Source organism: Haliotis cracherodii, unplaced genomic scaffold (genome assembly GCF_022045235.1).
Source record: "Haliotis cracherodii isolate W230 unplaced genomic scaffold, xgHalCrac1.p SCAF_3, whole genome shotgun sequence".
NCBI lineage: Eukaryota > Metazoa > Mollusca > Gastropoda > Lepetellida > Haliotidae > Haliotis > Haliotis cracherodii.
The window spans coordinates 52,492,641-52,503,430 of NW_027266286.1; the positions used below are offsets into that span (position 1 = coordinate 52,492,641).

At 39.5% G+C, this 10,790-nt stretch overlaps 1 pseudogene; it reads left to right on the forward strand.

Annotated features, from left to right (window-relative positions):
• The first annotated feature begins 1,665 nt into the window (after positions 1 to 1,665).
• Positions 1,666 to 10,790, forward strand: LOC139475519 (excitatory amino acid transporter-like; annotated as a pseudogene).

The following is a 10,790-nucleotide window of genomic DNA, read 5'->3' on the forward strand; positions in this document are numbered from 1 at the left end:
AGTTCATACGTAACGCGTAACGGACGCACTGGCATCATATGAATTAGTTCATGAAGTATTTAATGCATATTAAAGAGTTTGTGACAAGGCGACGCATATTAGACTCATTCGCGTGTAAGGACAAATCATGTAAAACTGTTTGTCGTATGTTCAACGCAACACTCTGTAATATCCAGAGATATGACACCACCCCACAACACAATACGAGTCTGGACAAGACTAACAATGTTCAATGTTGTGCGAATCGTCCAGCGCCGTCGGGATACCACGACACGCAGTCACCAAAATCCTTCGGAAGCGGATGGTCTTGATGGTTGACCGGAAGCTGCTGACACCCTTGAATCTTCTGACATCCATCGGAAGCTAATTTCATAGAGCAGAGCCACATCTGCTAAAGTTTGGGTTCCATACGCAGTTGTCTGGGCTGGTGCCACCACCATTGCACACACTATAGTTTGTCCAGATGATTTTGCTGAAAGCCATGCATAAGGCTATTGCTGAACTCTAATCTTGATGCTTGAACTAAGCATTTTACAGAGTCTTTGTATACCTGTGTACTGATTTGTCTCTTTCCTTATCTGATGGTATGTATTTTTGGCATTTGTTCAAACTGAATGTTGAATCAATGATGACGCCTAGATTTCCTGTGTGACTGATCGGTTGAGCAATCCATTTGAACGACCCGCAGGGCAAGTGTGGGCAGCATTAGTTTTGAACTGATGATCAAAACTTCAGTTTTGTCATCTACATTCAATTTGAACAAGTTTGTCGTCAGCCAACTTTTGATATCAACAATAATTCTCCCACTAACCGATGACGCTGACGATGGTTTTAATCTCAGTTAGAGCTGTGTCTCATCAAAATACAGGTGAAAACTGAGGTCATAACAACTGGCAATTCTTCCCACTGTTTGGGTGTTTATTTTGATTAGTATTGGACCAAGAACAGATCACTGTGGTCCTTTAAATTTCAGTTGACTGGTTGGGTACTGTGAGATATAACCATCAAGCGATGACGATTTCATATTGATTCTCATAATTACTTTCACTACCTTATGTTGTTATTGATGATATTGTATGAATGATCATATTTATTAAAATGTTAAAAGTAAACCTTAGGTGACGTCGCACTGTTCTGGCGGGTTCATACAAATATTGGACAACCCAAACTGTTTTAATACAGGAACGCAGCGTCTATCCCTCAGAATGATCGCGACCTTCTAAATACCGAAAATGCAACCTACGCGATGCCATAAATGCAACCAATCAAATGACAGTAACGTTTCACATTTATTCTATGTTTAGAAATTCCTGTAAAATGTCCCTTAAAATTGAAGTTTATAATGACATCTCGTCCAAACGGAATAGCTGAAATATCCGTCTGTCCGGCCGAATAAGCAGCAGAAGTCTCGGGGTATTGTCATCTTCGAAAAGAATAGTGCCGACAGTATCATGTACCTTTTCGAACCCGGTTCCCCATAGAATGTGACACTGGCGATGTTATGTTAACTTTGCAGACATCTTTCCTGTTCATGATGCTATTCTGTTCACATTATAACTACTGACATAAATATTTCCACTGTCCACCATGTGCATCCATTAACCATACGTATACTTAGCGTTTATTTATCATAGTACATGGATATAATTTCAAGTCTGATGGCAGATGACGGTCCTTCAGTTCCTCCGGCACAATATCCTCCTCATCTCTACACTTCTCGCTGTTGTCCTGGGAATTGTTGCTGGGATGGTGTGCCGGACGCTCAAGCCGTCCTCTGACACTATTCAGCTGGTGCAGTTTCCTGGAGATCTTTTCCTTCGTATGCTGAAGATGTTGATCCTGCCTCTAACAGTAGCCAGTATCATTACAGGTAACGCTAAAACCTTCTTGTTACACATATTTATGGATTGAAGTTGCATCGTAAATCAGACACCACTTGTCATTGTCCACGTATTGCTGTGTTATTAGCAAATCAATGACATCAAAACTGTCACCTTTTCCATTTCCAATTATCTTACAAACTGTTAATTCTCGTTACGTCTTTATATCTTTTCAGTGTAATTATGAGTAGGAGCAGATACCTAGTGTGAGTGAGTGAGTGAGTTTGGTTTAACGCCAAGTCATATCACGGGTTGTCAGCTTAATGTGGGAGGAAAGCCCGAAGTGATGCAGGTCTCATACGTTTACCATTTCGGTGAAATCCACGAGCACGTGTATGGTGTGGACAAACCTAGAAACATAATCGGTGCGAACCGGGATTCGAACCCACAATCATAGTTTCTGGCCTGCCCAAGGGACGCAACTCTGCACAGCGAATCGTGGCGCCGTAGACGACTGGGCCACCCGTGCCCCCAGCAGATACCGATGCAGCTATATGAACCGCTAAGGTTGTTTTCCTTTATGTTTTATATGTATAGTATTCTCCTCGCTACATGCTACATGTACAGCACTGGAGTACACGACGACACGTTGGAAAAGTATATCATTCATCTTGTTCTGAAAAAGGACAATTACACGTAGATATATATAACCTAATGTTCAGTGACGTATGTCACAGTTATGAGGTCTTTAAAGACTACTACATGATTTGATTTGCACTGGTAAGAACCGAACAATGTAAATCACTTTGGAAGGTCTGGGTAATATGAAAGGATCATCTGCCGGAAGGATAGGTGTACTATCTATGGTTTCTTATACAAGTACCTCTGTTGCTGCAACACTGGTTGGCTTGACATTAGTCCTGACCATCAAACCTGGAGCTTACTCACACTCGTCGACAACCGATGTATTACACAATAACGCTATGGCATCAACAATGGACATATTCATGGACTTATTGAGGAACATTTTGTTTGTTTAATCTCCGCATTTGGGATATGAGGACGTGCATCAGCTAAGTCAGCGAGGATCTTACGACAAGCATTGGTTGCTGAAGACCAATTCGAAACAGGAACGTCACACTGCGTTAAGGTAGAGCAGCTCCAAAGGAAGATGCATTTATTTAATTAATCTATGTATTCATACGTGTTAATACTCATTAAATACATTAAATTATTAAATGTTAACATTAGAAATGATGAAAATCATGATTGGCGAATGAATGACATGAGTGCAATTGCTAAATCCCCTTTCATCAAACGCATTAACAACATGTCAGTTATATACATATTGGAGACAACTGATTCAAATTGAATTTCGTAATGTTTGTTTGTTGTTCAACCCCGCACACCAGACAATACAGTGATTGACATCATGAGCATCGATCCACGTAATCGGGATACGATGACATGCATCAACCAAGTTAGCGAGGGTGACCACCCGATCCCGTTAGTCGCCTCTTACGACAAGCATAGTCGCCTTTTACGGAAAGAATTGGTTGCTGAAGACCTATTCCTTCATCGAATTGTCTCGGGTTGTATTTCGTTTGTTTGTTGTTTACCGACGCACTCAGCAATATTCCAGCTACATGACGGCGGTCTGTAAAAAATCGAGTCTGGACCAGACAATACAGTGATTGGCGTCCGGAGCATCGATCCACGCAATTGGGATACGGGGTTGTATTTCGTCATGAATCTGGTACAGATAATCTGTTTCATCGCATAATGATAACAGCTACCATGGACATGTTTAGTATCACTACATATTGCGATGCAGAGTTTGAATCTGTCTCACGTGAAAAGAAACATTCTTATTGGATGAAAATAATTCCCTTTGTATTAGTCGTATACATCTAAGCCATGTTATGTAATGAAATGATAGTTCTTGACATGAAATTTTGGCTGGATATATCCAGCAATGTTGTAAAATTCCATTCATTCAGGAAATGTAAACTTGTCTCTTTTCATCTGTTCTTCAGAAACATAGTTCCTGACAACATAGTTGCTGCTACTATCCAACACTCACGCACTGAGATGGTTGTTCATGGAATAAAGTTACAGGACGATGGCAACTCTAGTTCTGATTACCTGCAGGATTCTGGTGGTGATTCCAGGGAGGTCAACCAATCTGTTACGGCAAAGAAAACAGTGATGGTTGATGGGGCAAATATCATAGGTATTCTTGCAATTTGTTGCTGACGTTTCGAAATAGTTCCGTTGGCCCCTTTGAAATGAGTTTGTGAAACGTTCCCGCTTCTGAATTTCTATACAGCAAACTCACTTAGTGTATTGGTATTACAAGGCTGAGTTCCTAGTAGACATAAACAAACGAGCTTGCACTTTTTTACCGGACAAACTTGATAATATTAGCTAGAAGGTTTTGAATGAAGTAAAAGTAATGAATATTCACCAGTTTGAATCGTGTCTATACGTTTTACGTTTCCACTTGAGTCGATCACAAATGATAAAAACACCGAATATTATCAAAACAAAACAACACTATTACATAGTATGTTGAGGTTTGCAGAGAAGCATATTTGTTTTTGAAGGCGATATTTCAAATGTACTGTTTACTGACGAGTCCCGTTTCCTACCCACACGTGCTGATGGGTGCGCACGTGTCTACAGACGTCGGGGTGAACGTTACGCCCCCAACTGTGTGCAGCAGGTTGTCCCATTTGGCGGCGGGAGTTTCATTGTTTTGGCCGGAATTCATCACGATGGTAGGACGCCTCTCGTGCATGTGGCAGGTGCATTGACAGGTATGCGTTATAGAGACTTGATCCTACAGCCTTACGTTCATCCTCACGTCAACGTTCATGGTGGACAGTTCCAGCAGGACAACGCTCGATCGCATATTGCGCGTGTTTGTCAGGACTTCTTACACCACATCAACATCCAGACATTACCTTGGCCAGCCCGGTCACCAGATTTGTCCCCGATTGAGCATCTGTGGGACGAGTTGGATCGACGCGTTCGCAGAAGGAATCCACCGCCCCAAACACTTCCGGAGCTTCTTGATGTACTTCAGCATGAATGGCAGCACATCCAACAGCGTGTTATTGACAACTTGATTGCATCTATGGGTCGTCGGTGTCAAACGGCAATTGATGCAAGTGGTGGGCACAACCGATACTGACATTTTATGTACCCCTATGACATTAACTGTATCGTGTACGTGTGTCTGTCTAGGTGACACGATTAATGTTTCGAACATTGTGTACATTGGTCTTTAAACAGTGTTTCAATAACGGTTTCTGTGTCCTATTTTGAAACAATCGCATTATATTACATTTTGAAAGTCCTTGTCAAGTTTCTTCTTTTGAAGAGTATATATAAGGACATAACAATATATAGATAGATCATTGTTTAAGCGAATAGATATACTGTTCATACACGAGCGTGAAGGTTACCGATAGAGGCGAACCCTATACTGTATAAGTGTCTACAGGAGTCACAGTAAGACGTACAGCTCGTATCGCGCTAAACCCCATGCTCTGTCAGTTTAAGGTTGGACCGTCTGGTTAGTGAAAGGAAAATAAATTAAAAAAGATTGCCAATTAGGCTCACTGTCATGCCTTCGATTTGACAAAAATAAACAAACATTTGTACCCATATCTTCTTCAATCAATTTCCTCGAACGAAATCTGTATACATTATTCCAAAAAAAATGTAAACAGTAACGGTTTGTAATGGGCAGTCTAATTCGTTTCCGAAAAACTAGTAATGGGTAACGAGTTTTGGACTCATTGTAATATTACGCTCATACGACCATATTGATTTTCTATTCTTACATGACAGTACTACAGTATTGATAATGCCAATGTCTAAATAGGGTTTCAAATGCAACAAATTAGCGAAAACATTAATGTATCAACGTCCAATGATTGACATCATGAGCATCGATCTACGCAATGCTGATACGATGACATGCATCAACCAAATCAGCGAGCCTGACCACCCAATCCCGTTAGTCGCCTTTTACGATAAGAATGGGTTGCTGAAGAACAGTTCTAACCTGAATCTTCACGGGTGACTACCGATTGATTCGCTATTGTTTTTAAGGTTTACATTGAATTCATAATATAAAACTGGTTTACTGTCTATGCAAGTGGCAACGGAGAGCAAACGCAAGTATATGGAAATAGTCTGCATTTACCAAAGCTAAACAACACTCATTCTCATGCATAAGGGAAATAACACCTATTAAATTACTGAACATCTCTAACAGGAGATGGATATAGACAAACATATCCCACTTGTGGAAAAAATACTAGTCCCTATTGGAATTTTTAGCATATGGACGTAAGAAATTTTCGATATTCATAAGAAATGTTTTTCTTTTGTGACTCCTTATGTTTGATGTTCTTCGCTTTATTTTAACTTTATTTCCCATGCATTAAATAGAAAAATGTCTCGCAATATTATGCTTGTTACCCTCTCATATTTGTGTGTTATATCAATACATGTACACTTTGCTGATGTGTTTCTTTGACTCCTAGACTCAATTATGTATAAACACGTCCCATTTTAATTCTGGAAACCCAAAAGTCCAGAAACTCTACGGTCTTTTTCCCAGTCTCGGTCAAAGGTTTTTACAAAAATAAGCATGCTGTTTTCATGGGAACATACTAAGGAAGAAAAAATGAAAAAAAAAAGGTTTAAAAACTCAATATTTACACCATCTCGCCCATGGGCATAGGCGTGAATATTTTCCTTTACTCAAAACTCATGTTTTTATTTCGAAAATACTTAACTTGTATTCCATCAAGTATCATGACACAAAATTTAACTCATTTTAACTTAATTCAACGATTTTAAAGCGATATTGAAATATTTCGCCCATGGGAGAGAAAAAGGCTTGGCCCATGGGCGAGAATATTTTCCATTACACAAAACTTATGTGTTTGTTTCGTAAATATATTTTAATGCATTCCTTTACGTATCATGACACAAAATTTAACTCATTTTAACTTAATTCAACGATTTTAAAGCGATATTGAAATATATAGGCTTGGCCCATGGGCGAGAATATTTTCCTTTACACAAAACTCATGTTTTTGTTTCGAAAATACATAGATGTATTCCTTCAAGTATCATGACACAAAATTTAACTCATTTTAACTTAATTCAACGATTTTATAGCCATATTGAAATATTTCGCCAATGGGCGAGAAAAAGGCTTGGCCCATGGGCGAGAATATTTTCCTTTACACAAAACTCATGTTTTTGTTTCAAAAATACATATATGTATTTCTTCACGTATCATGACACAAAATTTAACTCATTTCAACGATTTAATTCAACGATTTTATAGTGATATTGAAATATTTCGCCCATGGGCGAGAAAAAGATTTGGTCCATGGGCGAGCATATTTTCCTTTGCTCAACAGTTTTAGTTTCGCAAATACATTAAGGGATTATAAGCATGACACATGATTCAACTCATTTTAACTTAATTCAACTAAATTTTGGCGTTATTAATATATTTCGCCCATGTTTTCGTCAGTCCCTTTAAAGAATTAACTAATTGTTTACAGAGTATATTGTATCATGTGAAACACACTTTGTATTATATCATTACATTACTATTTTAAAAGGGCCTTTGGTTGGATGTTTCCCCTGCAGAAGTTTTACAAATTTCACCTTTTTGACATATTGCAACGATCTTTAAATATTGAGTTTTTAAACTTCTTTTTTTTTCATTTTTTCTTTCTTAGTATGTTCCCATGAAAACTGCATGCTTATTTTTGTAAATACCTTTGACCGAGACTGGGAAAAGACCGTAGAGTTTCTGGACTTTTGGGTTTCCAGAATTAAAATGGGACGTGTTTTACTTTTACTGAGGTCTTTTACTGCGCGTGCAGACCTAAGTTATCCTTGATGAACAGTGGTTAATGCCAGAAATATTGTAACCTCGGTAGACTCAGGTGACTCAGATGTTCATAATCTAACGCACGTCATGTTGTCACATTGCAACCAAGAATGGTGAGCTCCGTCTGCTTTACATAACAGTCGGATCTATTTCCAGCGCTGCCACACTGCCGGTGACGATGCAGTGCGTCGAGACGCGGATGAAGATGGATACACGAATCTCCCGTTTCATCCTCCCAGTGGGCGCCACAGTCAACATGGATGGCACAGCGGTGTATTCTGCCATCGCCCCTGTATTCATAGCACAGTTCAATGGCATCAGCCTGTCATTTGGAGATGTCATAATAATAAGGTCTGTTGGTGACCCTGCTGAGTGAGTGACTTGGATTTAACTCCGCTTTCAACGGTATTAAAGTCATTCAAGGGTGTACTAGCTTACCTTGAGAGGGAATCCCGAAGTGATATAGGTCTCAGACGTCTGGTGAAACCAACGAGCGCGGTCAATAAATCATGTGGACAATCTTGGTGACACGGTTGACGTAATATGAACCACTGAATTGTTTGACCCAGATTCGTGTTCTTACACGCTGCAGTGAAACTCCAGCATGACAAAACAAACACGCGAATATGAGACAGAAACGTCTAATTGGGAAATTGGTTGATGAAAGATCAGCTTTGAAACATAACTGCCCGAGGAAGAACGGTTCCGGAACCAAAACCTAACCGCACTCTCTCCTGAAACATTGCATGTGGACCAATCTCGGGGCATGAACCATTATTGATAAATTATGTATTTTTTTTAAATACACATTGGTCGTCTGTATTGGTTGTTAGAACCCTCACAATACTTCGCAACATATTCTGTTAATTATCATGTAACACCTTGCCCCTTTTTATATCCACGCATTACCCTCACTCTATACCTATTTGTATTTCTGTGACCCGTGAAGATCCGGGTTAGAACAGGTCTTCAGCATGCTTGCTGTAAAATGCGACTATGCTTGTCGTAAGAGGCGACTAGCAGGATCGGATGGTCAGGCTCGCTGAATTGGTTGATGTATGTCATCGATCCCAATTGTGTGGATCGATGTCCATGATATCAATCACTGGATTGCCCGGTCCAGACTCGATTATTTACACAGACCGCCGTCATATAGCTGAAATATTGCTGGGTGCGGCGTAAAACAAGAAACAAACAAACAAATAAAATGGTATTTCTGTAATCTTTCGTTATTTTAGAATACCCCCTGCCTTTGTGGAGGGAAGCTGTTCCATGGGGGCTTGAGAAAAGCATTAAACCCTAAAATGGTTTATGGATGTAGGGTGTAATAAGTGTCAGGACGTTTGATGACCCAGCTGAATACACTACAATTAACATGTATTGACATATTTGTACATAACTTTATTCAGGCTTATTAGGGATTATATACTACTACTATTCCCACACAATTTATATAGTTGGAAACCATCTGTACAATTGCAGTGTCATTTGATATGAAACAAATATGTTTCACTGCAAGTCTCTTCCGATTTTCTCCATACTTTTCAACGGGCTTGAAATGTTAAAGGGGTGTAATATGATGTTAATTGTTTTTGGTATGTATTGACAGACGTGTTGGTGGGCTTTAATGTAAGAATTTACTTTAGATAAACAAGTTTCATTATTAATGATTTTTGCGTCACGTTATAAACATTTTCCAGTTTAACAGCTGTTCTGAGCAGTATAGGAACTGCTGCTGTTCCTGGTGTTGGGGTTTCTATGCTGAGGCATCTCTTTCCTGGTCACTGTTGACTGGTTGATGTAAGTTATCCTCATCAGAATATGTAAGTGTTAATGTTTAGAATGTTAATGTTATTAGAATATGGGTAATTATAAAGGTGCATATAGTGATGCGTGATGATTTCATGTCTGGTTTCATCTCAACTGTTGTATTCCTTTGGTAATTGTCCGGGGTCATAACGTGTTGCCATCATTGTGCTGAGATTACGTAACAATTACCTTTCTCATTGTTACTAAAACAACCCCAAATCCGTGAAAGTCCGGGTTGGAATAGGTCTTCAGTAACCAATGCTTTCAGCAAAAGGCGACTATGCTTGTCGTAAGAGGCTACTTACGGGATCGGGTGGTAAGGCTCGCTGACTTGGTTCATGCAATTCATCAGTACAAATTGCGTGGATCGATGCTCATGATATCAATCCATGGATTGTCTGGTCCAGACTTGATTATTTACAGACCGCCGTCATATAGCTGGAATATTGCTGAGTGCGGTGTTAAACAACCAACCAACCAACCAGCCTATAAAGACAATAATCGGTATCTCACTACTTCCTGTTAGCAAACTGTACTATGTTATTATCCCTCTGAAAACCAGTGTTTATCTTCTAATGGGTACGCTCCTCGGTTGAGGTCATATGCGTATTAATATGCAAATAAAAAGGTGAGGTAAATACTACTTTCAGTTGAATCCAACAAAGCAGTAATTATGAAATATTTATTGAAACGTACACAATGTATTGTTACGTGCCTGTTATGATTATTGCTAAGATACCGAAAATCAGTGTCAAAACAACACGTTCGTTTCATTTGGGAAGTATACTGCAAAAAAATGACCTTCTGTTATAATACATGTATGTTACAACGCGTATTCAATAAGAAATGCACTGTTTAGGTACCAACGATGACAATACTTTTTTACAATACGAAATACGACAATATTACCACGTTTCGGATGAAAGATATCCTTCTTTGGAAATAGACATCATTTTATTTAGCGAACCTTGGCACTTGCGTCATTTGTCCATTTTTTAAAACCATTTGGGGTGTATCGATGGCGTGGGTCGTTGTTAGCCGTCAACAACTGATTCATCTCATTCTCTCTTTCTAGGAGTCGTTTACGCACCGCCGTAAATGTGGCTAGTGATTGCCTGGTCGTAGGAGTTGTCTCCCATTACACGGAACTTCCTCCACGTGACCCGCCAGAGACCCAAAGTGAGCAACAACAGGAAGAGCAGGAGATGCTGGAGAATGACCTGGTGTGA